Source organism: Nyctereutes procyonoides, unplaced genomic scaffold, assembly GCF_905146905.1.
Source record: "Nyctereutes procyonoides isolate TBG_1078 unplaced genomic scaffold, NYPRO_anot_genome, whole genome shotgun sequence".
NCBI lineage: Eukaryota > Metazoa > Chordata > Mammalia > Carnivora > Canidae > Nyctereutes > Nyctereutes procyonoides.
The window spans coordinates 102,132-126,231 of NW_026575154.1; the positions used below are offsets into that span (position 1 = coordinate 102,132).

General features: G+C 38.9%; 1 protein-coding gene across 3 annotated transcripts in view; it reads left to right on the top strand.

Moving 5' to 3' along the window:
* The window catches only part of LOC129501959 (alcohol dehydrogenase E chain), a 67,473-nt gene that overhangs the window by 24,339 nt on the left and 19,034 nt on the right, over positions 1 to 24,100 (top strand). The window contains exons 3-4 of one of the 3 annotated variants that reach the window (XM_055313281.1): positions 14,701 to 14,810; positions 22,295 to 22,357. The exons of 1 other annotated variant lie outside the window; for it this stretch is intronic. The gene's annotated coding sequence lies outside the window, so the exon portion shown is untranslated. The remainder of the gene's footprint in view (positions 1 to 14,700; positions 14,811 to 22,294; positions 22,358 to 24,100) is intronic. One more of the 3 variants, XM_055313280.1, reaches the window with a different exon arrangement.

Genomic DNA, 24,100 nt, shown 5'->3' on the forward strand with positions numbered 1-24,100 from the left:
CTCAATATAGAAAACCTAAAAGACTCCACCCTAGGATTCCTAGAACTCATACAGCAATTCAGCAATGTGGCAGGATACAAACTCAATGCCCAGAAGTCAGTGGCATTTCTATACACTAACAATGAGACTGAAGAAAGAGAAATTAAGGAGTCAATCCCATTTACAATTGCACCCAAAAGCATAAGATACCTAGGAATAAACCTAGCAAAAGAAGTAAAAGATCTATACCCTGAAAACTACAGAACACTTCTGAAAGAAATCGAGGAAGACACAAAGAGATGGAAAAATATTCCATGTTCATGGATTGGAAGAATAAACATTGTGAAAATGTCAATGTTACCCAGGGCAATTTACACGTTTAATGCAATCCCTATCAACATACCATGGACTTTCTCCAGAGAGTTGGAACAAATCATCTTAAGATTTGTGTGGAATCAGAAAAGACCCCGAATAGCCAAGGGAATATTGAAAAGGAAAATCAAAGGCAGGGGCATCACAATGCTGGATTTCAAGTTGTACTACAAATCTGTGGTCATCAAGACAGTGTGGTACTGGCACAAAAACAGACACATAGATCAATGGAACAGAATAGAGAATCCAGAAATGACCCCTCAACTCCATGGTCAACTAATATTCGACAAAGCAGGAAAGACTACCCACTGGAAAAATGACAGTTTCTTCAATAAAAGTTGCTGGGAAAATTGGACAGCCACGTGCAGAAGAATGAAACTAGACCATTCTATTACACCATACACAATGGTAAACTCAAAATGGATGAAAGATCTAAATGTAAGACAAGAATCCATCAAAACCCTAGAGGAGAACCCAGGCAACACCCTTTTTGAACTTGGCCACAGAAACTTCTTGCAAGATACATCTATGACGACAAGGGAAACAAAAGCAAAAATGAACTATTGGGACTTAATCAAAATAAAAGGCTTCTGCACAGCAAAAGAAACAGTCAACAAAACTAAAAGACAACCTACAGAATGGGAGAAGATATTTGCAAATGACAGATCAGATAAAGGGCTAGTATCCACGATCTATAAAGAACTTATTAAACTCAATGCCCAAGAAAAAGATCATGAAATCGGCAAAAAACATGAACAGAAATGTCACCAAAGAAGACATACACGTGGCTAACAAGCACATGAGAAAATGCTCCACATCACTGGCCATCAGGGAAATACAAATCAAAACCACAATGAGATACCACCTCACACCCGTGAGAATGGTGAAAATTAACAAGACAGGAAACAACAGATGTCAGAGAGGATGTGGAGAAGAGGGAACCCTCCTGCACTGTTGGTGGGAATGTGAACTGGTGCAGCCACTCTGGAAAACTGTGTGGAGGTTCCTCAAAGAGTTAAAAATAGAGCTACCCTACAACCCAGTAATTGCACTACTGGGTATTTACCCCAAAGATACAGGTACGGTGAACTGCTGGGACACCTGCACCCCAACGTTTATAGCAGCAATGTCCACAATAGCTAAACTGTGGAAGAAGCCACAATGTCCTTTGATAGATGAATGGATAAAGAAGATGTGATATAAATATACAATGGAATATTACTCAGCCCTCAGAAAGGATGAATACCCACCACTTGCTTTGACGTGAATGGAACTGGAGGGTATTATGCTGAGTGAAGTAAGTCAATCAGGGAAGGACAATCATCATATGGTTTCACTTATACCTGGAATATAAGATATAGTGAAAGGAATTATAAGGAAAAGAAGGGAAAATGCGTGGGAAAAATTAGAGAGGGTGACAAAACATGAGAGACTCCTAACTCTGGGAAACGAACGAGGGGTAGTGGAAGGGGTGGTGGGCAGGGGGGTTGGGGTAACTGGGTGATGGGCACTAAAGAGGACACTTGATGGGATGAGTACTGGGTGTTATACCATCAAGCAAATCAAACTTCAATTAAAAAAAAAAAGTTATATGTGGATTTTCACCTGCATAGGAGTTGGCATCCCTAATCACCATGTTGTTCAAGGGTCAACTATAATATATATTTAGATCTTACCTATAATAAATTATAGTCAACTTCACAAAATTATGTTTAATTTCAAGATTAAATCCCTCTGTTCGAGGGATTCATCCTCATGTGTTCACTTTTTGAAATACATAAAGTCCTGTTTAAATGTCATCTTTGTGGAGATTTCCCAATTGCACTGGTTTGATTTAGTTGATAACTCTTTTTTTATGCCTCTAATAAAGGATTTGTCTAATGTTACTTATACAATCTTCTTACTTATACAATCTTTAAGATTCTTGAAAGCAGAAAGAGCATCTAATTCATCTCGGTAATTTTGTATCTGTCTCCCACTGAGCATTAAAAGTTGACTGAACTGAATTTTTTAAAGTAAAGAATGACACCTTCATGAGATTGAGCCCCACATCGGACTTCGCACTGAGCATGGAGCCTACTTAAGATTCTCTTTCCCTCTCCTTATGCCCCTACCTGCCTCCTGCCATCCCGCTCAAGTGCTCTCTCTCTCTCTCTCTCCCTAAAATAATAATAATAATAATAATAATAATAATAATAATAGAAAAAGAAAGAAAGAAAGAAAGAAAAAGAAACAGAAAAAATGACTCCTTCTTCTATGTTTCATCCTTTCCTATCTACTCAGGATTTTTCTACAAGCTTTAATGAAAGACAGAATCATAGTACCCAATCTCACATTTCCTATATAGATCAGCATGTCCACATGGACACTGCTCTTCACCAAAGCCCAACAGGATCTGGCTGTCTTATTTGCCAGCACTGTTTAAACTTTTCCCTCCCATCCTAGCTTCCAATCTTACCTCAAATCCCCAGAAGGAAGATGGAGTGTGTTGATTAGCAACAACTCAAAGACAAAAGGAAATGTCACTGGAAGAGCACATGAGCTGTAACTAACAGAGATTTAAAGGAAATCACAAAGAAGTATGGGAGACACAAGTGAGGAATAGGGGACAATAGATGGAAGAGATTACAATCTCGATGTCAACTTATAGTGTTTGACTCCAAGCTTTAGAATTCACAAATTCTACACATCTTAGCTCCTGCATTGTCTTTGGTGATCTTTAAATTTTAAGGTCTTGTAGGAGAAAACTGCCAATTTTATCATGAAAACAGACTTCACTCTAGAGTTGAAGTCACTGCTCCTTGAGCCTGTAATATCCTGTTGCTTTACAGCTCTTCTGGAAATTTTCACTACTCCTTAGATAACAATCTTAGATTTGACCTAAGACTTGACCTCTCTTGCCTTGTTTTAATTTTAAAATATTGCTTTAATACTGTTCATTAATATCTTTTTATCATTATCCTTCCCTAATGGTGCTTTTATTCAGTCCCTGGTTTCAACTGCTATTTGCTAATGCCTCCCAAATCTATACCTCCAGTCCAGGCCTCTCTCTGGAACTCCAGGGTCATATATGCCAAATGTCCATGGGGCACTTCCATTTGGATGGATATTAGGCACTTCAAAATTCACATGTCTAAAGTGGAACCGATTACCTCTTCCACCAACTTCTTACTTCTGTGATCCCTCTGTAAGTGCAAGAACCAGAGAATCAGTGTACATTTCTCTGTCTCCACCTCCAACATCCAATCACTAATTCCTGCCATTTCATGTCCTAAACATCTCTTGATCTCTACCATTGCCCACTACTTATTTAGCTCACTATCTCACCTAAGCTGTCATGCTCTTTCCTATGTCCTACTACAATAGGCATCTACCTGGTTTTCAGTTTCCAGCTTCATCTCTATCTAATCTATTCTTCACCACACAAAAACAATGATCAGTCGAAGATGCTAAACTGATTATAAGCCTCTCTTTTCCATTTAGAAATATCCAAAATTTCTAAAATATATATATAATGTGTATATATATTATATATATACCTCCAAAGTTTCTCAATCACTCTTATTGACAGAGTCCTAAGTCCTTTTTTTGGCATTGCTTATGAAAATCCCCTAAATGGAGGCCAAGGCTTCCTGGCACAACTATATAATGGTTATTTTTTTTTTCCCTTTGTGGGGACAGATGTGATTAATAGCTTTTGTTTTCTATTTTTCGCAAGCAAAATATGGCAAGGGCTGGACTCTATTCTGACATACATTGAATATCTAGAGTAAAAGGGGTACACATGTAATGTGCAGCTATCATTTCAACATTCTCTTTGTTTAGAAAATCAAATATTATTTACCATTTATTTGTCTGTAAAAATTAGCAAGAAGCTTGTCCTTTGTATCCTAAATCAGAGCAGAAAAATGTTGTGATTAAATGCCACTATATGTATATATATGATTATATGTATATATATGTATATATATATGATTTTCCCTGAAGAAGTAATAAAAGGAAACAGAACACTCTCCTCCTCTATCCTTCCTGGGAAGGTGATCAGCTTCTCCCAACAGGGGCTCAGCTGTAAGTGGCAAGTAAAACTCTTCTGTGGTCTTCTCACTAACAAGTGAGCTATACTTGCTCTGGGTGTCAGTTTGTAAGGCAGTTAAAAACTTCCACTTTCAAGGACAGGGTTGGGCACAGCACAGTACTAGCAGAGTAATAACTGGCTTCTCCACCAGTGTAGAGAACAATGACAAAGCCAGAGGTGGGTGAAGAATATGATTTATAATCTATATAAGAAAAAGATCAATTGAATCACTTTTGCCACCAGACATATGTGTCTTGGCCTGTACTTCCCACAAAGTTGTGGGAAGTATTTTCTCTACTTCCTTAACTTAAATATCTAGATTATAATCTTTCTTATTAAAGAATTAAAGCTTTTGCCTTATGAATACAGTTGAGAGCATCTTACAAACTTTGGTATATAGCCTTCTAAAAAGTCCATTTTATTTTTAATGTCTTCTTTGAAACAATAGCTGGTAGTTTTTGTTTGTTGATTTTTGTTTGAATCTGCGCAATTAAATTTTAATCTAATTTTTCAACTATATGACTTGTACAATTCTGCTCTTCAGAGTTAATAGTTTTGTTAGAGCTCAGTGATGCATTTCTTAAGTCTTCCATAAATGTTCAAAAAAGAGGATAGTCTCTATATGTAGAGTTTGTAGCATATATTATTTTACCTTATTATTTTATTATTCAAAATCTTCTTTATATATCAAGTATGTGAGTGTGCATGAGAATAATGTACATTTGAATCACCTGGGCCTTTTGTTAGAATGCAGATTCTGATTCAGTAGGTGTGGGCTGGGCCTGAGATTCTGCATCTCTAGCCAGCTCCAGATGAATCCCATGCTACTGGTCTGCGGACCTCACTTTGAGCAGCAAATGTTTAAGTCATTGTTCATTAAGGTTTTGTAACTTAGAGGCTAGGCATCCTCACATATTGAGTAGCCCAACCTGTATGCACTCTTCTTCCTTACATTAGATCTGCACTTCCAAGTTCCCATTAAGTGTTTGTGTCTCTCATTTTTCCCATAATTCTAACTTGTAAAATATCACATTATTGAATACTAAGATACTTCTTGACAATGCACTTTCCTTTGATCAATACAGAATTGATACCTCTTTGTCAGGTCTCATGCTACTTTGCCTTGCATGCTACTCTATATGATGTTTATGAAACCATCTTGATTTCTTTTTCATTTGAATTTGCCCAGTATATGCCTAAAACATAATAGATATTCAATAAAATTAAATAAATAAGTAAAGCTATTGTCATCTTTTATTTTTAACCTTTATCACTTTAAGAAGTGTCTTTTTTTTAAAACTCACTCTAGAGTTTCTTGATGAGTCTCAAGTTCTCCTCCAGATTATTGATTTGATGTCAGAAGTGTTCATTCTATTTACTACTACTTCCACTGTGAGAGGATTTTTAAACTAATATATACCTATAGGTATTGTATAAGTTTCCTGTTCAGTTAGGTAATACATGGATCTAGCCTTTGCTCTAGCCTAATGGTCAAAGCACCTAATTTATGGAAGCCACCCCATTCATACACTTGAAGACCAATGAAGCAATTGCTTTCTAAAATTATGGTATATTTCTTATATAGATTTATTTTCCTTTATATTTAAGGGTTTGGTCCCCTTTTCTTAAGCTATAGTATCCTGTTATAAGCCTTACTGTAGATTTTTCTTGTTTACTTTTTCTTAAATGACATTTATCTAGACACTGCATTTTTCAAAAGACAGGATGAGTAGAAGTCTTTGGTTTCCATTTTATGCTCTTGAGAGCTCATTTTGTAGCTAAAGCTAAAGACCTAATTTATGCACACAGTTCCTAGGTCATTTTACGTTCACTAGCAATGCAACCGCTATGCAGCGTACACTTCTTACTTGAACAAAATAACACATAAGACTAGACTTCCTCATAAACTGTTCCTACGCTCTCACTCCATCCGCATTTACAATATTTTTCCTAGGTTACTAAGCATTTCAGGATGCCATGTCCTTTCTCCAGGCACCTTTCATATAATACAATAGATTCATAGAAAAGCCTGGAATGAGAAGGGAGGTGTGATATTGCAGGATCTGGTAAGGAAGAGTAGAATAATTCTGATGGGCAAAGATAATACCTCATAGTTCAGGAATAGTCAAATTTCCCAATGGTCACTTTAGGACTCTTTCATTCTTAAAAAAAGGTGGGGGGGAGTTGGGGCGTGGGGGACACATAGAAAAGAGATAAAATAAAATACTTTTCTATTTTCCTTGTAATTGAGTTTCTATCTGGCTCAAAGGCTGAATGAAGTATGTGGTATGCTTCAAAGAATATGCTTCTCAATACAAGTGGGAAATCTATTCTGACTGTAGCCATCTGAATTTCTACTGTGGACACCATTTCTTGTAGTCATTTTTTGTTTTATTGAGTGATAGTATAGCAGGCAGGCCACTCTCCTATCAGGCTGAAGCCAAGGATGCCATAACCTTGGAGTACTAATACACCTCTGGTCAGACCCCTATATTAGTGAAGTATACAAGAAAATACATGAAATTCCCATTTTTCATCAATTTTGTGTGACCTGAATAAATTGAATAATCTCAGAGGACCCTTGGTTTTATCATGGATAAAATAACTTAGAATATAATATCCCATCCAACCACACAATGTTTTGAACAAAATCTCAAAGTGCATTAGGAGTGTTTTTATTTTTCCTAGAGTTTTAGTGTCAGAAAGGCCTTATGGAGCAGAAGCTCTCCACTTTTCAAAAGCAGAAAACTCAGAATTTACAATGGTCTTATTGGAATATCATGTAATGTTAACATTAAATTCAGAGTAATTACACAATCCTGAGATATTAGAATAAACATGTAGAAGCAGGTGTCAAAAGTTTAAGTTTCCAGTAGAAAGAGAAAACATATAATTTTGCTTGTTTCTACTTCTTAACATTATTTTCAAGTTCTATGTGATAAATTATATGCCTACTCCTTTCAATTATCTATTGTTTCAATGTTTAATTTTTTAAAGATTTTATTTATTTATTTTAGAGAGAGAGCATAGGGGGAGGACCAAAGGGAGAGGGAGAGAATCAAGCAGAGTCCACACTGAAGAAGGAAACTGACACAGGGCTCAATCCCAGGACCTGATATCATGACGTGAGCCAAAACCAAGAGTCAGACGCTCAACTGCACCACCCAGATGCCCCTCTACAGTTTTTATTTATATTTTTTAATTAATTTTTATTGGTGTTCAATTTACCAACATACAGAATAACACCCAGTGCTCATCCCGTCAAGTGTCCCCCTCAGCGCCCGTCACCCACTCATCCCCACCCCCCGCCCTCCTCCCCTTCGACCACCCCTAGTTTGTTTCCCAGAGTTAGGAGTCTTCATGTTCTGTCTCCCTTTCTGATATTTCCCACACATTTCTTCTCCCTTCCCTTATATTCCCTTTCACTATTATTTATATTCCCCAAATGAATGAGAACATATAATGTTTGTCCTTCTCTGATTGACTCATTTCACTCAGCATAATACCCTCCAGTTCCATCCACGTTGAAGCAAATGGTGGGTATTTGTCGTTTCTAATGGGTGAGCAATATTCCATTGTATATATAGACCACATCTTCTTTATCCATTCATCTTTCGATGGACACTGAGGCTCCTTCCACAGTTTGGCTATTGTGGACATTGCTGCTAGAAACATCGGGGTGCAGGTGTCCCGGCATTTCATTGCATCTGTATCTTTGGGGTAAATCCCCAACAGTGCAATTGCTGGGTCGTAGGGCAGGTCTATTTTTAACTCTTTGAGGAACCTCCACACAGTTTTCCAGAGTGGCTGCACCAGTTCACATTCCCACCAACAGTGTAAGAGGGTTCCCTTTTCTCTGCATCCTCTCCAACATTTGTGGTTTCCTGCCTTGTTAATTTTCCCCATTCTCACTGGTGTGAGGTGGAATCTCATTGTGGTTTTGATTTGTATTTCCCTGATGGCAAGTGATGCAGAGCATTTTCTCATGTGTGTGTTGGCCATGTCTCTGTCTTCCTCTGTGAGATTTCTCTTCATGTCTTTGGCCCATTTCATGATTGGATTGTTTGTTTCTTTGGTGTTGAGTTTAATAAGTTCTTTATAGATTTTGGAAACTAGCCCTTTATCTGATACGTCATTTGCAAATGCCTTCTCCCATTCTGTAGGTTGTCTTTTAGTTTTGTTGACTGTATCCTTTGCTGTGCAAAAGCTTCTTATCTTGATGAAGTCCCAAAAGTTCATTTTTGCTTTTGTTTCTTTTGCCTTCATGGATGTATCTTGTAAGAAGTTACTGTGGCTGAGTTCAAAAAGGGTGTTGCCTGTGTTCTCCTCTAGGATTTTGATGAAATCTTGTCTCACATTTAGATCTTTCATCCATTTTGAGTTTATCTTTGTGTATGGTACAAGAGAGTGGTCAAGTTTCATTCTTCTGCATGTGGATGTCCAATTTTCCCAGCACCATTTATTGAAGAGACTGTCTTTCTTCCAGTGGATCGTCTTTCCTCCTTTATCGAATATTAGTTGGCCATAAAGTTGAGGGTCCACTTCTGGGTTCTCTATTCTGTTCCATTGATCTATGTGTCTGTTTTTGTGCCAGTACCACACTGTCTTGATGACCACAGCTTTGTAGTACAACCTGAAATCTGGCATTGTGATGCCCCCAGATGGTTTTCTTTTTTAAAATTCCCCTGGCTATTCGGGGTCTTTTCTGATTCCACACAAATCTTAAAATAATTTGTTCTAAGTCTCTGAAGAAAGTCCATGGTATTTTGATAGAGATTGCATTAAACGTGTAAATTGCCCTGGGTAACATTGACATTTTCACAATATTAATTCTGCCAATCCATGAGCATGGAATATTTTTCCATCTCTTTGTGTCTTCCTCGATTTCTTTCAGAAGTGTTCTGTAGTTTTCAGGGTATAGGTCCTTTACCTCTTTGGTTAGGTTTATTCCTAGGTATCTTATGCTTTGGATGCAATTTTAAATGGGATTGACTCCTTAATTTCTCTTTCTTCAGTCTCATTGTTAGTGTATAGAAATGCCATTGATTTCTGGGCATTGATTTTGTATCCTGCCATGTACCAAATTGCTGTATGAGTTCTAGCAATCTTGGGGTGGAGGCTTTTGGGTTTTCTATGTAGAGTATCATGTCATCGGCGAAGAGGGAGAGTTTGACTTCTTCTTTGCCAATTTGAATGCCTTTAATGTCTTTTTGTTGTCTGATTGCTGAGGCTAGGACTTCCAATACTATGTTGAATAGCAGTGGTGAGAGTGGACATCCCTGTCGTGTTCCTGATCTTAGGGGAAAGGCTCCCAGTGCTTCCCCATTGAGAATGATATTTGCTGTGGGCTTTTCGTAGATGGCTTTTAAGATGTCGAGGAAAGTTCCCTCTATCCCTACACTCTGAAGAGTTTTGATCAGGAATGGATGCTGTATTTTGTCAAATGCTTTCTCTGCATCTAATGAGAGGATCATATGTTTCTTGGTTTTTCTCTTGCTGATATGATGAATCACTTTATTGTTTTATGAGTGTTAAACCAGCCTTGTGTCCCGGGGATAAATCCTACTTGGTCATGGTGAATAATCTTCTTAATGTGTTATTGGATCCTATTGGCTTGTATCTTGTTGAGAATTTTTGCATCCATGTTCATCAGGGATATTGGTCTGTAATTCTCCTTTCTGGTGGGGTCTTTGTCTGGTTTTGGAATTAAGGTGATGCTGGCCTCATAGAACGAATTTGGAAGTACTCCATCTCTTTCTATCTTTCCAAACAGCTTTAGTAGAATAGGTATGATTTCTTCTTTAAACATTTGATAGAATTCCCCTGGGAAGCCATCTGGCCCTGGACTCTTGTGTCTTGGGAGGTTTTTGATGACTTCTTCAATTTCCTCCCTGGTTATTGGCCTGTTCAGGTTTTCTATTTCTTCCTGCTCCGCAGTTTTGGTAGTTTGTGGCTTTCCTGGAATGCATCCATTTCTTCTAGGTTGCCTAATTTATTGGCATAGAACTGTTCATAATATGTTTTTAAAATCGTTTGTATTTCCTTGGTGTTGGTAGTGATCTCTCCTTTCTCATTCATGATTTTATTTTTATTTTATTTTATTCATTTATTCATGAGAGAGAGAGAGAGAGAGAGAGAGAGGCAGAGACACAGGCAGAGGGAGAAGCAGGCTCCACACAGGGAGCCCGACACGGGACTCGATCCCGGGACTCCAGAATCCGGCCCCCGGCCAAAGGCAGGAGCTAAACCGCTGAGCCACCCAGGGATCCCCTCATTCATGATTTTATTAATTTGAGTCTTCTCTCTCTTCTTTCTAATAAGGTTGGCTAATGGTTTATCTATCTTATTAATTCTTTCAAAGAACCAACTCCTGGTTTTGTTGATCTGTTCCACAGTTCTTCTGGTCTCAATTTTGTTGAGTTCTGCTCGAATCTTAATTAACTCTCTTCTTCTGCTGGGTGTAGGATCTATTTGCTGTTTTTTCTCTAGCTCCTTTATGTGTAAGGTTAGCTTTTGTATTTGAGTTCTTTCCAGTTTTTGAATGGATGCTTGTATTGCGATGTATTTCCTCCTCAGGACTGCTTTTGCTGCATCCCAAAGATTTTGAACGGTTGTATCTTTATTCTCATTAGTTTCCATGAATCTTTTTAATTCTTCCTTAATTTCCTGGTTGACCCTTTTATCTTGTAGCAGGATGGTCCTTAACCTCCATGTGTTTGAGGTCCTTCCAAACTTCTTGTTGTGATTTAGTTCTAATTTCAAGGCATTATGGTCTGAGAATATCCAGGGGATGATCCCAATCTTTTGGTATCAGTTCAGACCCGATTTGTGACCCAGTATGTGGTCTATTCTGGAGAAAGTTCCATGTGCACTTGAGAAGAATGTGTATTCAGTTGAGTTTGGATGTAAAGTTCTGTAGATATCTGTGAAATCCATCTGGTCCAGTGTATCATTTAAAGCTCTCATTTCTTTGGAGATGTTGTGCTTAGAAGACCTATCGAGGGTAGAAAGAGCTAGATTGAAGTCACCAAGTATAAGTGTATTATTATCTAAGTATTTCTTCACTTTGGTTATTAATTCGTTTAAATATTTGGCAGCTCCCACATTTGGGGCATATATATTGAGGATTGTTAAGTCCTCTTGTTGGATAGATCCTTTAAGTATGAGATAGTCTCCCTCTTCATCTCTCACTACAGTCTTCGGGGTAAATTTTAGTTTATCTGATATAAGGATGGCTACCTCTGCTTTCTTTTGAGAACCATTTGAATGGTAAATGGTTCTCCAACCTTTTATTTTCAGGTTGTAGGTGTCCTTCTGTCTAAAATGAATCTCTTGTAGACAGCAAATAGATGGGTCCTGCTCTTTTATCCAGTCTGAAACCCTGCGCCTTTTGATGGGGTCATTAAGCCCGTTCACGTTCAGAGTTACTATTGAAAGATATGAGTTTAGTGTCATCATGATATCTATTCAGTCCTTGTTTTTGTGGATTGTTCCACTGAACTTCTTCTTAAAGGGGAATTTTAAGAGTCCCCCTTAAAATTTCTTGCAGAGCTGGTTTGGAGGTCACATATTCTTTCAGTTCCTGCCTCTCTTGGAAGCTCTTTATCTCTCCTTCCATTTTGAATGAGAGCCTTGCTGGCTAAAGTATTCTTGGTTGCATGTTCTTCTCATTTAGGACCCTGAATATATCCTGCCAGCCCTTTCTGGCCTGCCACGTCTCTGTGGAGAGGTCTGCTGTTACCCTAATATTCCTCCCCATAAAAGTCAGGGACTTCTTGTCTCTTGCTGCTTTAAGGATCTTCTCTTTATCTTTGGAATTTGCAAGTTTCACTATTAAATGTCGAGGTGTTGAACGGTTTTTATTGATTTTAGGGGGGGATCTCTCTATTTCCTGGATCTGAATGCCTGTTTCCCTTCCCAGATTGGGAAAGTTTTCAGCTAGGATTTGTTCAAATACATATTCTGGCCCTCTGGCCCTTTCGGCGCCCTCGGGAACCCCAATTAAACATAGGTTTTTCTTCCTCAGGCTGTCATTTATTTCCCTTAATCTGTCTTCGTGGTCTTTTAATTGTCTGTCTCTTTTTTCCTGTTTCCCTCTTTGCCATCAACTTGTCTTCTATGTCACTCACTTGTTCTTCCACCTCGTTAACCCTCGTCGTTAGGACTTCTAGTTTGGATTGCATCTCATTCAATTGATTTTTAATTTCTGCCTGATTGGATCTAAATTCTGCAGTCATGAAGTCTCTTGAGTCCTTTATACTTTTTTCTAGAGCCACCAGTAGCTGTATAATAGTGCTTCTGAATTGGCTTTCTGACATTGAATTGTAATGCAGATTTTGTAACTCTGTGGGAGAGAGGACTGTTTCTGATTCTTTCTTTTGAGGTGAGGTTTTCCTTCTAGCCATTTTGCTCAGTGCAGAGTGGCCAAAAACAAGTTGTATTGGGAAAAGGAGAAAGAGGGAGAAGGAAAGAAAAGAGAAAAAGAAAAAGGAAAAAAGAGAAGAAAAAGAAAGGTGGAAAAAAAAGGGGTGGGGGAAGCAATCAGAAATAAAAAAAAAAAAAAAAAAACCACGGGGGAGTATCTTCTGATTCTGTAGACTTTAAGTCCCTTGACTTCCCCTGGAACTTGTCCGTCCAGCTGGTCTTCTGTTGGAGGGGCCTGCTGTGCTGATTTTCAGGTGTTAGCACTTGGGGGAGCTGCTCTGCCCCTGCTGGCTGCAGGGCTCAGTCGGGGGTGTTTACCCCGTGAGGCCCCAGGAGGAACAACCGCAGTGGCGGGGCCAGCTCTGCAGCCCTGGAGTCAGCTCCCGCAGTAACTCCGGAGCTCTCCGTCTGCAGGGCCTGGAGGCTCCGGGGCGGTGCCGCTGATCTGCTCAGCTCGGGGCAGGAGCGTCCTCGCTGTCCTGGGCCCTCCCGGCCTCTGCCTGTCCCGGGGGGAGGCCGGATCCTGGGCTGTGTCCCGGCGCCCTGTGCTCCAGGGCCTGCGCTGTTGGATTCGCGCTCCCGCCCTGCAGCTCCCTCCCTGGAGCCGCTCCCGAGCCCCTCCGAGCTGCTCCGGTCCCGCGTGCGCGCTGCAGCCCTTAGGGAGCTCGGAGCACTCCCCTGCGCTCGCAGGTGTCTGTTAGTGTCCCCGGGAGCCCGAGGGCATCCCCGCCCTCCTGGGTCCTGCTCCAACTCCCTGCGAGCCCCTTTCCGCCCGCCCGGGAAGGTTGGTGCAGCTCCTGCTCCTCCGGGACGGGGCTCTCCTGTCCTGGGGACACTCGCCCCGGCCTCAGCCCGGCTCCTCGCGGGGCCCCTCCCCCTCGGAGGCCTTTTGTTCCTTTATTTCTTTTTCCCCGTCTTCCTACCTTGATAGAAGCGCGAACTCTTCTCACTGTAGCATTCCAGCTGGTCTCTCTTTACATCTCAGGCCGAATTCGTAGATTTTCAGGATGATTTGAAGGTAATCTAGGTAATTTGGTGGGGACAGGTGACTTGGGGACCCTGCTCTTCCGCCATCTCGCCCCTCCTCCCCCTCTACAGTTTTTAGAAGAGTTTTACAAACTTAAGATTAACTTTTACTGGACTTCTGTCTTTCAGACTCTTGAAGATGTTATTTTATTGGAGGTAGCAGGACACGGCTTGCTTTTATTTTTATTTATTTTTATTTTTTTACTTTTTAAAGACTTTTTTTATTTGACAGAGTGAGAGCATAAGCAGGGGGAGTGGCAGGCAGAGGGAGAGGGAGAAGCAGGCTCCCCCTCAGAGCAGGAAGCCCAATGTGGAGCTTAATTCCAGGACCCTGGGGATCGTGACCTAAGCCAAAGGCAGAGGCTTACCCAACTGAGCCACCCGGGCACCCGCACACCCTGCTTTTAAATTTAGTTAAAAATGTTAGTTAACTGGGGATCCGTCGGTGGCACAGCGGTTTAGTGCCTGTCTTTGGCCCAGGGCGCGATCCTGGAGACCCGGGATCAAATCCCACGTCGGGCTCCCGGTGCATGGAGCCTGCTTCTCCCTCTGCCTATGTCTCTGCCTCTCTCTCTCTCATTCTGTGTGACTATCATAAATAAATAAATTAATTTTAAAAAAACTATAAAAATGTTAGTTAACTAATTATTCCAATCATGTGATAACATAAATAGGAAGAAACCAGCCAACTCTGACTCAAGGGCTCAGGCACTTTGTTGAAAGAGGTACTGCTCCTCTTCCCCAGTGACTGTGTGGTGTTCCAAACAGATTTTAATCCCATGAGAGCAAGATTATACATTTCTTTTTTTCTTTTTTCTTTTCAGGGCAGAGGCTTTGAAACAAAATTAAAATGTGTAGTGTCATTCTACCTGGAACTTGGCCACATGGAATAAGAAATACTTTCTTCTTTTATTTCTTCAGGCTTGCAAACATGGTAAACAGAAAGGGAAGCTACAGATGGTTGTGTTTTTATTAGTGTATATGCATGTCTGGGAGGGCTTGTCTCTTAAAGACCAGGAGATTTTGATTTATTTTTTATATGGTAACCCCAAAGTAATTGCAAATCACTGCAAAGCATTGCAAAGTATTGAGTGAGCACATGATAATGTTCAGATGGCAAGATGCCTTCTAGAGTGAAAGAAAATATCTTCCTAGAAAAAAGATAAATAGATGTTTCTATTCAACAACCATGCTCTGTAGCCTTGGGCAGAAAAGGGAAATTGAGAAGATCCTGGAATTTTCCACCCAGTTCCAAACGGCTGTAGAAAGGAATTACAGCTGTTTGCTTCTCTATAATACCATCTCCTTTTAAGAGCTTCTTCTCAATTGACCTGAAATATCCATTTGACTTGTGGCTAAAGAAATATGGATAAGGATTATTGCTATTCAATTCCTGACAATTAAAATAGGAGTTTGAAGTAAGACAATAAACTTAAAAGCCAAGCTTTGTAGGGAAGATAATTTTCTTTTTTAAATTTAAACTCAATTAGCCAACATATAGTACATCATAAGTTTCAGATGTAGTGTTCAATAATTTATTGGTTGTGTATAACACCCAGTGCTCATCACATCGTGTGCCCTCCTTAATGTCCATCACTCAGTTACCCCACCACCCCCTTCCCCTCCAGCAACCCTCAGTTTGTTTCTCAAAGTTAAGATCTCTCATAGTTTATCTCCCTCTCTGATTTATTCCCAGTTTTTTTAACATATATATTTTTTATTGAAGTTCGATTTGCCAACATATAGTATAACACCCAGTGCTCAGCCCATTAAGTGTCCCCCTCAGTGCCCACCACCCAGTCACCGCCCACCTGCTCTCCCACTCAGTTTTTAGGAAAGAGAATTTTCTAAATTTCTTTCTTTCATTTGTTCAAACCTGGAGAGTACTCAGATTTTTTACACAATGGCAACACCTATATTCCTTCTGCTCATGATAGGCCTTGTTGCATGGTGCTAAGAGGAGAATATGATGCAGAAGAAGAGAGGGAAGTCAATCCCTGTTATTAGAAGGCTGTAGGAAGGAAAAGGGAAAGAGAGAAGACATGGAAAATAGTCAGATCTGGGTGTCCCAACTTCTCTCAGCTTCAGCCAGGACTGGGTGTTAGAAAAGAAAGAAATGCCATGAGAGAAAGGGAGTTGTTGGTTTGGGTCTCTGCAAAGAGCCCAACCACTGATTACACTGCTTGAGTGTTGACAAAGCCACATCAGAGTTTAATTTGGCAACAAAGAGTGGTTAGGCAGAGATTAGCCTTCAAGTTTGTTTTTCAAGGCAGCTTTCTGTTGCTACAGGGCAGAAACAAAAACAAAATGTTCCTTTATTCCTTGCATAGGGTAGAGCAAGAGGGAGGAGGAAGGATTGAGCAATCAGGTGACTAAAGAGGCAGGTGAAGGCCTGCACATTAGGGCCTGGACTGGTGAGGTGTAAAGGGATCCCTGGCCTTGGGTTGGGACGGACCACCATAATAGGAGGGCACATGGAGGACAAAGAGTTTGTTATGGATCTTGGATACTAGCCCTTTATCTGATGCGTCATTTACAAATATCTTCTCCCATTCTGTAGGTTGTCTTTTAGTTTTGTTGACTGTTTCTTTTGCTGTGCAAAAGCTTCTTATCCTGATGAAGTCCCAATAGTTCATTTTTGCTTTTGTTTCTCTTGCCTTCATGGATGAATCTTGCAAGAAGTTGCTGTGGCCAAGTTCAAAAAGGGTGTTGCCTGTGTTCTCCTCTAGGATTTTGATGGAATCTTGTCTCGCATTAAGATCTTTTATCCATTTTGAGTTTATCTTTGTGTATGGTGCAAGAGAGTGGTCTAGTTTCATTCTGCATGTGGATGTCCAATTTTCCCAGCACCATTTATTGAAGAGACTGTCTTTTTTCCAGTGGATAGTCTTATTAAACTCAACAGCAAAGAAACAAACAATCCAATCATGAATTGGGCCAAAGACATGAAGAGAAATCTCACAGAGGAGGACATAGACATGGCCAACAAGCACATGAGGAAACGCTCCGCATCACTTGCCATCAGGGAAATACAAATCAAAACCACAGTGAGATACCACCTCACACCAGTGAGAATGGGGAAAATTAACAAGGCAGGAAACCACAAATGTTGGAAAGGATGTGGAGAAAGGGGAACCCTCCTGCACTGTTGGTGGGAATGTGAACTGGTGCAGCCACTCTGGAAAACTGTGTGGAGGTTCCTCAAAGAGTTAAAAATAGATCTGCCTTACGACCCAGCAATTGCAGTCCTGGGGATTTACCCCAAAGATACAGATGCAATGAAACGCCAGGGCACCTGCACCCCAATGTTTATAGCAGCAATGTCCACAATAGCCAAACTATGGAAGGAGCCTCGGTGTCCATCGAAAGATGAATGGATAAAGAAGATGTGGTCTATGTATACAATGGAATATTACTCAGCCATTAGAAACGACAAATACCCACCATTTGCTTCGATGTGAATGGAACTGGAGGGTATTATGCTGAGTGAAATGAGTCAATCAGAGAAGGACAAACATTATATGGTCTCATTCATTTGGGGAATATAAAAAATAGTGAAAGGGAATAAAGGGGAAAGGAGAAAAAATGAGTGGGAAATATCAGACAGGGAGACAGAACATGAAAGACTCCTAACGCTAGGAAACGAACTAGGGGTGGTGGAAGGGGAGGTGGGAGGGGGGTGGGGGTGACTGGGTGACGGGCACTGAGGTGGGCACTTGGGATGAGCATTGGGTGTTATTCTATATGTTGGCAAATTGAACACCAATAAAAAATAAATTTATATAAAAAAAGGGAAAAAGAAAAAAGCTGGGGAAATAAAAAAGAAGGCTTTTCTTAGACTGTAAAAAAAAAAAAAAAAGAGTTTGTTATGCCACTGTAACCTAAGGTAAGCTGAGAAAACTCTAGTCAACCGAGATAAACCAGACTATGGATTCCACCAGGTGGAGGACCTTAGCTACAAATGCAGTAGGCAAGCAGCCAGGGTGCCCAAGCAGACAGGGCATCCTCATGAAGACTGGCAGAATGGAATGGAAAGCATCACAAGTGCTGGGGAGCCCATCTTCCCCAAGCCAGGAAGTCATGAAGTCCTGGTCATAGAATAACCTGGGATCTCTCCTTCTCTAATGATCTGGTGTGGTGGTGCAGCTCAAACAACATAGAATTATCCCTTCCTTGAAGGTTTGATAAAAATTAAAAGCTGATCATTTATTTTAAAATAATCTTAACACCCAGATTTAAAGAAGAAAATTATCAAATTAAATTTAAATGCAACACCCAACTATATCCTGCTCCCGTGAGTCCCCTTACATTATAAAGACATATGTAGGTTGAAAATAGAAAGATAGAGGGAAAAAGCACATCATCTAAACATTAACCAGCAGAAAGTTGGTATAGTTCTACTTATTTCAGGCAAAGTGCATTTCAGAAAAATACCCATATAAGTAATAATGAAGAACACTGCACAATGATGGAGGTAATTCATCAAAAATGCATAGCAATCTGAAACATGTATGGACTCAATCACACTTCAAAGTACATGAAACAATAGCTGCTACAACTGAAAGAAGAAACAGGCAAATCTAATCATTAAAGCTAAAGAAGTCAGCACTAGCATATACATACTTGATAGAAAAAAGTAGAAAGAAAATCCATTCTGAACAACACAATACTACCAACCAATTTGAGCTAATTGACATTAGTTGACATTCAACAATAAAATAGTATGCATTTTTTTTAAATGACTTGGAACATTCATCAGGATGGACATTATCCTGGACCATATACTAATTCTCAAAAACTTTGAAATGACCAAAATCATACAGGCTATGTTCTCTGACTACCTGAAATTAAGTTAGAAACCAGTAACAAGGGATCCCTGGGTGGCGCAACGGTTTAGCGCCTGCCTTTGGCCCAGGGCACGATCCTGGAGACCCGGGATCGAATCCCATGTCAGGCTTCCGGTGTATGGAGCCTGCTTCTCCCTCTGCCTGTGTCTCTGCCTCTCTCTCTCTCACTGTGTGCCTATCATAAATAAATAAAACAAAAAGATAAAAAAAAAGAAACCAGTAACAATATATCTATAAAACTCCCAATGTGGAACATTATGAGTCAAAAAAGTAGGGAAATTATTTCCAAGGGAAATAATAAGATATTTTGAACTGAATGATAATCACAATACAGCATATCAAAAGTTGTGAGATGCAGCTAAACGAGAACTTACATGGAAACCGTATAGTTTTAAATAATGATGATAGAAAATAATGAAGGCTTAAAATTGCCAGTTCAGGGGTTCTTATTAAACTAAAAAACTGAGAAACAAACCCAAAGTAAGTAGAAAAAATAGAGAGATAAAACTGAGGAACCATAAAATAATAAATGAACAAAATGGAAAGAAGCCAATGAAATCAAAAGCAACTCAGAAAAGAACAATATGATTGATAAACCTCTAAATAGATCAATTAATTTCAAAAAGGCACAAGTACAAAATTTAGGAATAAAACAGAAGATGGTAGTACATATACTATAGACATTAAAGGAATATGAATGGAATACTATAAATAATCTTATTTCACTAAATTAGATAATTTAGATGAAATGGACAAATTCCTTGACAGACACAGACAAAAGTTACCAATTAACCAAGGAAAAAGGGAAAATATGAAGTGCCCTATGACTATTTTTAGAAATTACATTCTTAATTGAAAATATTCCCACAAAGTAACCCAATTTCTAAGTGACTCTACTGATAAATTCTATAAATCACTTAAGACAGAAATAAAAACAACTTTACTCAAATAACTTTAGAAAATAGAGGAAAAAGGACACATCCCAACTAAGTTTACTGTTAGTATTACCTTTATAACTAAGCCAGACAAATATTTTACAAGAAAACTATAGATTTCATGAATATATACACAAAAAAATCTTAGCCAAATATTAGCAGATCAAACTCAACAGTATATAAAAATGATACTACATTATGATCAAGTGGGATTTATTTCAGGAATGCAAAGTTGGCTTAACATTCAAATATTAATATAATTCATCACTGAGTAAGAGTAATTCATAACAGAATAAAAGAGAAAAGTCATATGATCATCTCAATAGATACAAGAAAAATTTTGACAAAATCCAATATCTATGCATGACCAAAAATCTCTTTGCAAACTATGAAAAACCTAAATCTAGCAGCACACTTCCTATTAATCCTACATGCTTATATTTGGGACCAAAGCAAGAAATTCCACCTTTACCAATTCATCATTTACTAGAGGTCCAAACTAGTGGATAAGGCCAGAAAAATAAATAAAAGTCTTAATATCAGAGAGGAAGCATTAAAACTGCCTTTATTAACTAATGGCATGACTATACATATAAAACATGCTAAGAAGTCCTTAAAAAATCTTCTAGGATTAGAAGTGAATTTAGCAAAGTTATTGAATACTAGGTCAATAGACAAAAATTAATTATAGTAGCAATGAAAAATCAGAAAATAAAATAATTATAATTAACAGTATCATTCAGTATATGAAATGCTTAAGAATAAAATGAACAAAATATGAACAAGTATCAAACATTGAAGTCATAAACATTATTGTTATATATTATGACATATATGTCAATATTCATATATTATGAATGATATTAAGTGAACAGATATACCATGTTTACAGGTTAGATGACTAAATATTGTTAGGATATCAATTCATCCAAAACTGATTTATAGATTTAACACAATTCCAATACTTGCAGGTTAGTTTTGTTCTTTGGGTTTTTTGTTTTTGTTTTGTAGACAAGCTGGTTCCAAAACTTGTATGAAATTTCAAAAGAACAATCACCAAAACAGTTTTGAAAAATAAGAATGAAGTTGAATGAAGGGCACCTGGGTGGCTCAGTGGTTGAGTGTCTGCCTTTGGCTCAGGTCATGATCCTGGGATCCTGGGATCAAGTCCCACATCAGACTCCTCACGGGGAGCCTGCTTCTCCCTCTCCCTATGTCTCTGCCTCTCTCTGTCTGTCTCTCATGAATAAATGAACAAATATTTTTTAAAAAGAATGAAGTTGAATGACACAAGGACTGCTATAGAGCTATAGTAATTAAAATAGTACAGAATTAGAGGGAGTGCATACATGCAGGGAGAGAAAGAGAGAGAGAGAGGGTGAGAGAGCGAGAATCTTGAGCAGACTCCCCACTGAGCAGAGATCCTGGCTCAAGACTTGATCCCATGACCCTGAGATCATGACCTGAACCAAAACCAAGAGTTGGACACTTAACCAACTGAGCCACCCAGGTGGCCCTGAAGTAAGTACAAATTTAAACCACACTGAAATTAACACTATGCCCAATACATTGGCTAAAATTTAAAAGACTGTCAGTATCAAGTGTTGGTGAGGATGTAGAACAACTGGAATTTACATACTTTGGCTGTGGGAGTGTAAAATGGTACAGCTACTTTGGCAAACGGCATGGCCATTTTTCATAAAGCTCAACATCCACCTGCCACGTACTCCTCAATATTTATCCGGAAGAAATGAAAACATAGGTGCACAAAAGAACTTGTCCACAAGTGTTTACAATGGCTGTTTTCATACTGGTCCAAACTGCAACAACTGAAATGTCCATCCTCTGGTAAATGGATACACAAATTATGGTAAACCCATGTCATGGATCACTGTCTAACAATAAAAGGAATAAGCTACTGATAGCCACAAACTAAACACAAAAGAGGGTATACTGGCATGATTTTATTTATATGGAATTATAGGATAGGCAAAGCAATCTGTATCAACAGAAAGCACAACAGTGGTTGGCTGGGGCTGAGCATATGTAGGTAGATTGACTGTAAAGGGGCATTGGAGGAACTTTTGGGGACGATAGAAATGTCCCCTATCTTGTTTGTGGTAGATTTAGAGGCCTATCAATAGGTCAAGACTCATTGAGTCTATACTTAGAATGGATGCATTTTTCTGTACATAAAGCTGACATCAATAAAGTTAATCTTAAAATAAATAAGTAAAACTTGCTCAAAAGGTCCCAGAACCCTCAGACTTGGAAATCATCCACTGCTTGAGTGCTATAATCTTTGAAATGTCCCTATAAGAGAAGAAGGAACTATGTGTCACATAAATAGCTCATGAACTCTAAACCCTTTCTGCTATTTTTATTTGAGCATGTAGGGTGGGGGTGGGGTGCCTTTGAACTCCTTCATAGAGAAAAGAATATACTGCACACCAGCCTTTCCTTTAGATTCTATTTTCCCAAGATGTGAATTTAGACTTAGGAGAAATACATATTCCTAAAGTTGTTTTTTAGCATTCTTCCCCTACCTGTCCCTGCAACTTAGATTCCAGACAAAGCATTCCAGGAAGATACTTACTTTTAACATTAAAGTACACGAATGTTAATTCTGTTTTGAGACTACAGTGATCTACCTTGACAACTAGATTCTGCCAAGATTACCACAATTCCTGGATTTCCAGGTGAGTAGTAAATCAGAAACACCACACTCCCACAAGAATGATCTTGATTTTTCTCTCATTTGCCTTTGTTGAAAAGAAAATTTCTTATATTTGCTGACAAGGTAAATGCCTTAAAAAGCTTACCTGGGCAATCTTTTGCACAGTTGTACAAACAAAGATTTTCTAAAATTTCCATTTAGCATGCAGTTTAATAAAAAAGTCATGTCTTTGTTGTTGATGCTAGCAGCACATAGAATATCTTCTAGATTTTAAGTCAGAAAAAAAGAGAAAGAGAAAAGAAAAAAAACCACCCAAGTCCATCTTTATGAGCATTGATCTCTTCAAATACCAATTTGATTAAAGATATAGCATAACCATTGCACTTTTCACTTTCCCATTCCAGTAATTCTATTTGTTCTTATGCAATGGCCCATTTCCAGGTTATTACAAGTTTTATACAAACAAAATTTGGCGACATCAACATAATCACCACCTTCAAATCTTTCAGTGACTACTCAAGTTTTTGTAATAATCATTTTCTAACAAAATTAAACATTTAAATATTATGTAGTTATTGAATATAGACTTTGATTCATTCTAATTCAGCTTCTGAGAGTAATTTTCTCACAAGCCTCTCAAATTTAAAAACTCACATTAGCCTCTGCTCTTCCTAATCCTAGACCAGTTTATATTATTCACAAAATGGTAAATTAGCTAAGTGATATTCTGTGCCACTCTTTACAACGAATTGTTACAATATTACTGACACAGGTCACAACCATCAGAACTACTGGTTAAACAATTAACAAGTTCTAACTCTTGAAACTCTGAAGTTTGCTTTATTCCAAGGAAGCCTTTTGAAGCTGACTAAATCCAGGTCTTATCCAAGGTATCCATCAGCCTCTACTATGGCTCACAAGCAAATATAAATAGGGTGATCCCATAACTAACCATCGGATCTAGCACACTTTTTTTTTTTCTAGCACACTTTTTAAAGCAAGGGGTAAGCTATTAATAATCACTCTGGGACAACAGTCATTGTCTCTGGCAAACTGAGATGTGTTATTATCTGCTATAACTGTGGCACAGGTCTGAACTGGACCATGAACTTATCAATTATCATATAAATATCATTCACAATTTCTCAGGAGACTAATAAGCATGGTAGGCAAAAATCAGGATTCCTGTTTCCATGAATATAAGATGTGTAACTTCACAGGTGACAATTTGGGGAAAACTAGCAAAAGTAGAAGCTCTCATTCTTAGAAATCAAATTTTTTATCACTGGGAGCCAGCAGGGCACTCTGAGCTGGGGCACTACTGCTCACCACTGCAGGCTTCAATTCCAGCGCATCTCTTGCCCCACCCCTGGAACAAAAGATGAAGTGCCAGTGCTCAATGGGCAGGTTGAGCACTTAGTACTCCCAATCCCTAGTGGGGTTGTGCAATGCTCTGCAAACCCTGACTATGCCACCTGTGCCTTCATGTTCAGAGGAGATTTGGAAACTGGACAGAGCACAAACACAGAGATGGAAAAGAGGAAAAGGAGGCTGAGCGAGAAAATGAGAGTGGAATATCAAAACATTCAGTATCTGAGTAGTAGGAGTTCCAGAATAAGTGAAAGAACAGAGAAGGCAGAATGGGACGGGTAAGGAAGGAAGAGCATTAATAAAACAGTTTATTTTTTTAATAAAACAGTTTAAGTAAATTTGCTAGAACTGAAAAGTTAATCTTCATTTTTTTTTAAAGCCACTGCATGCCAGT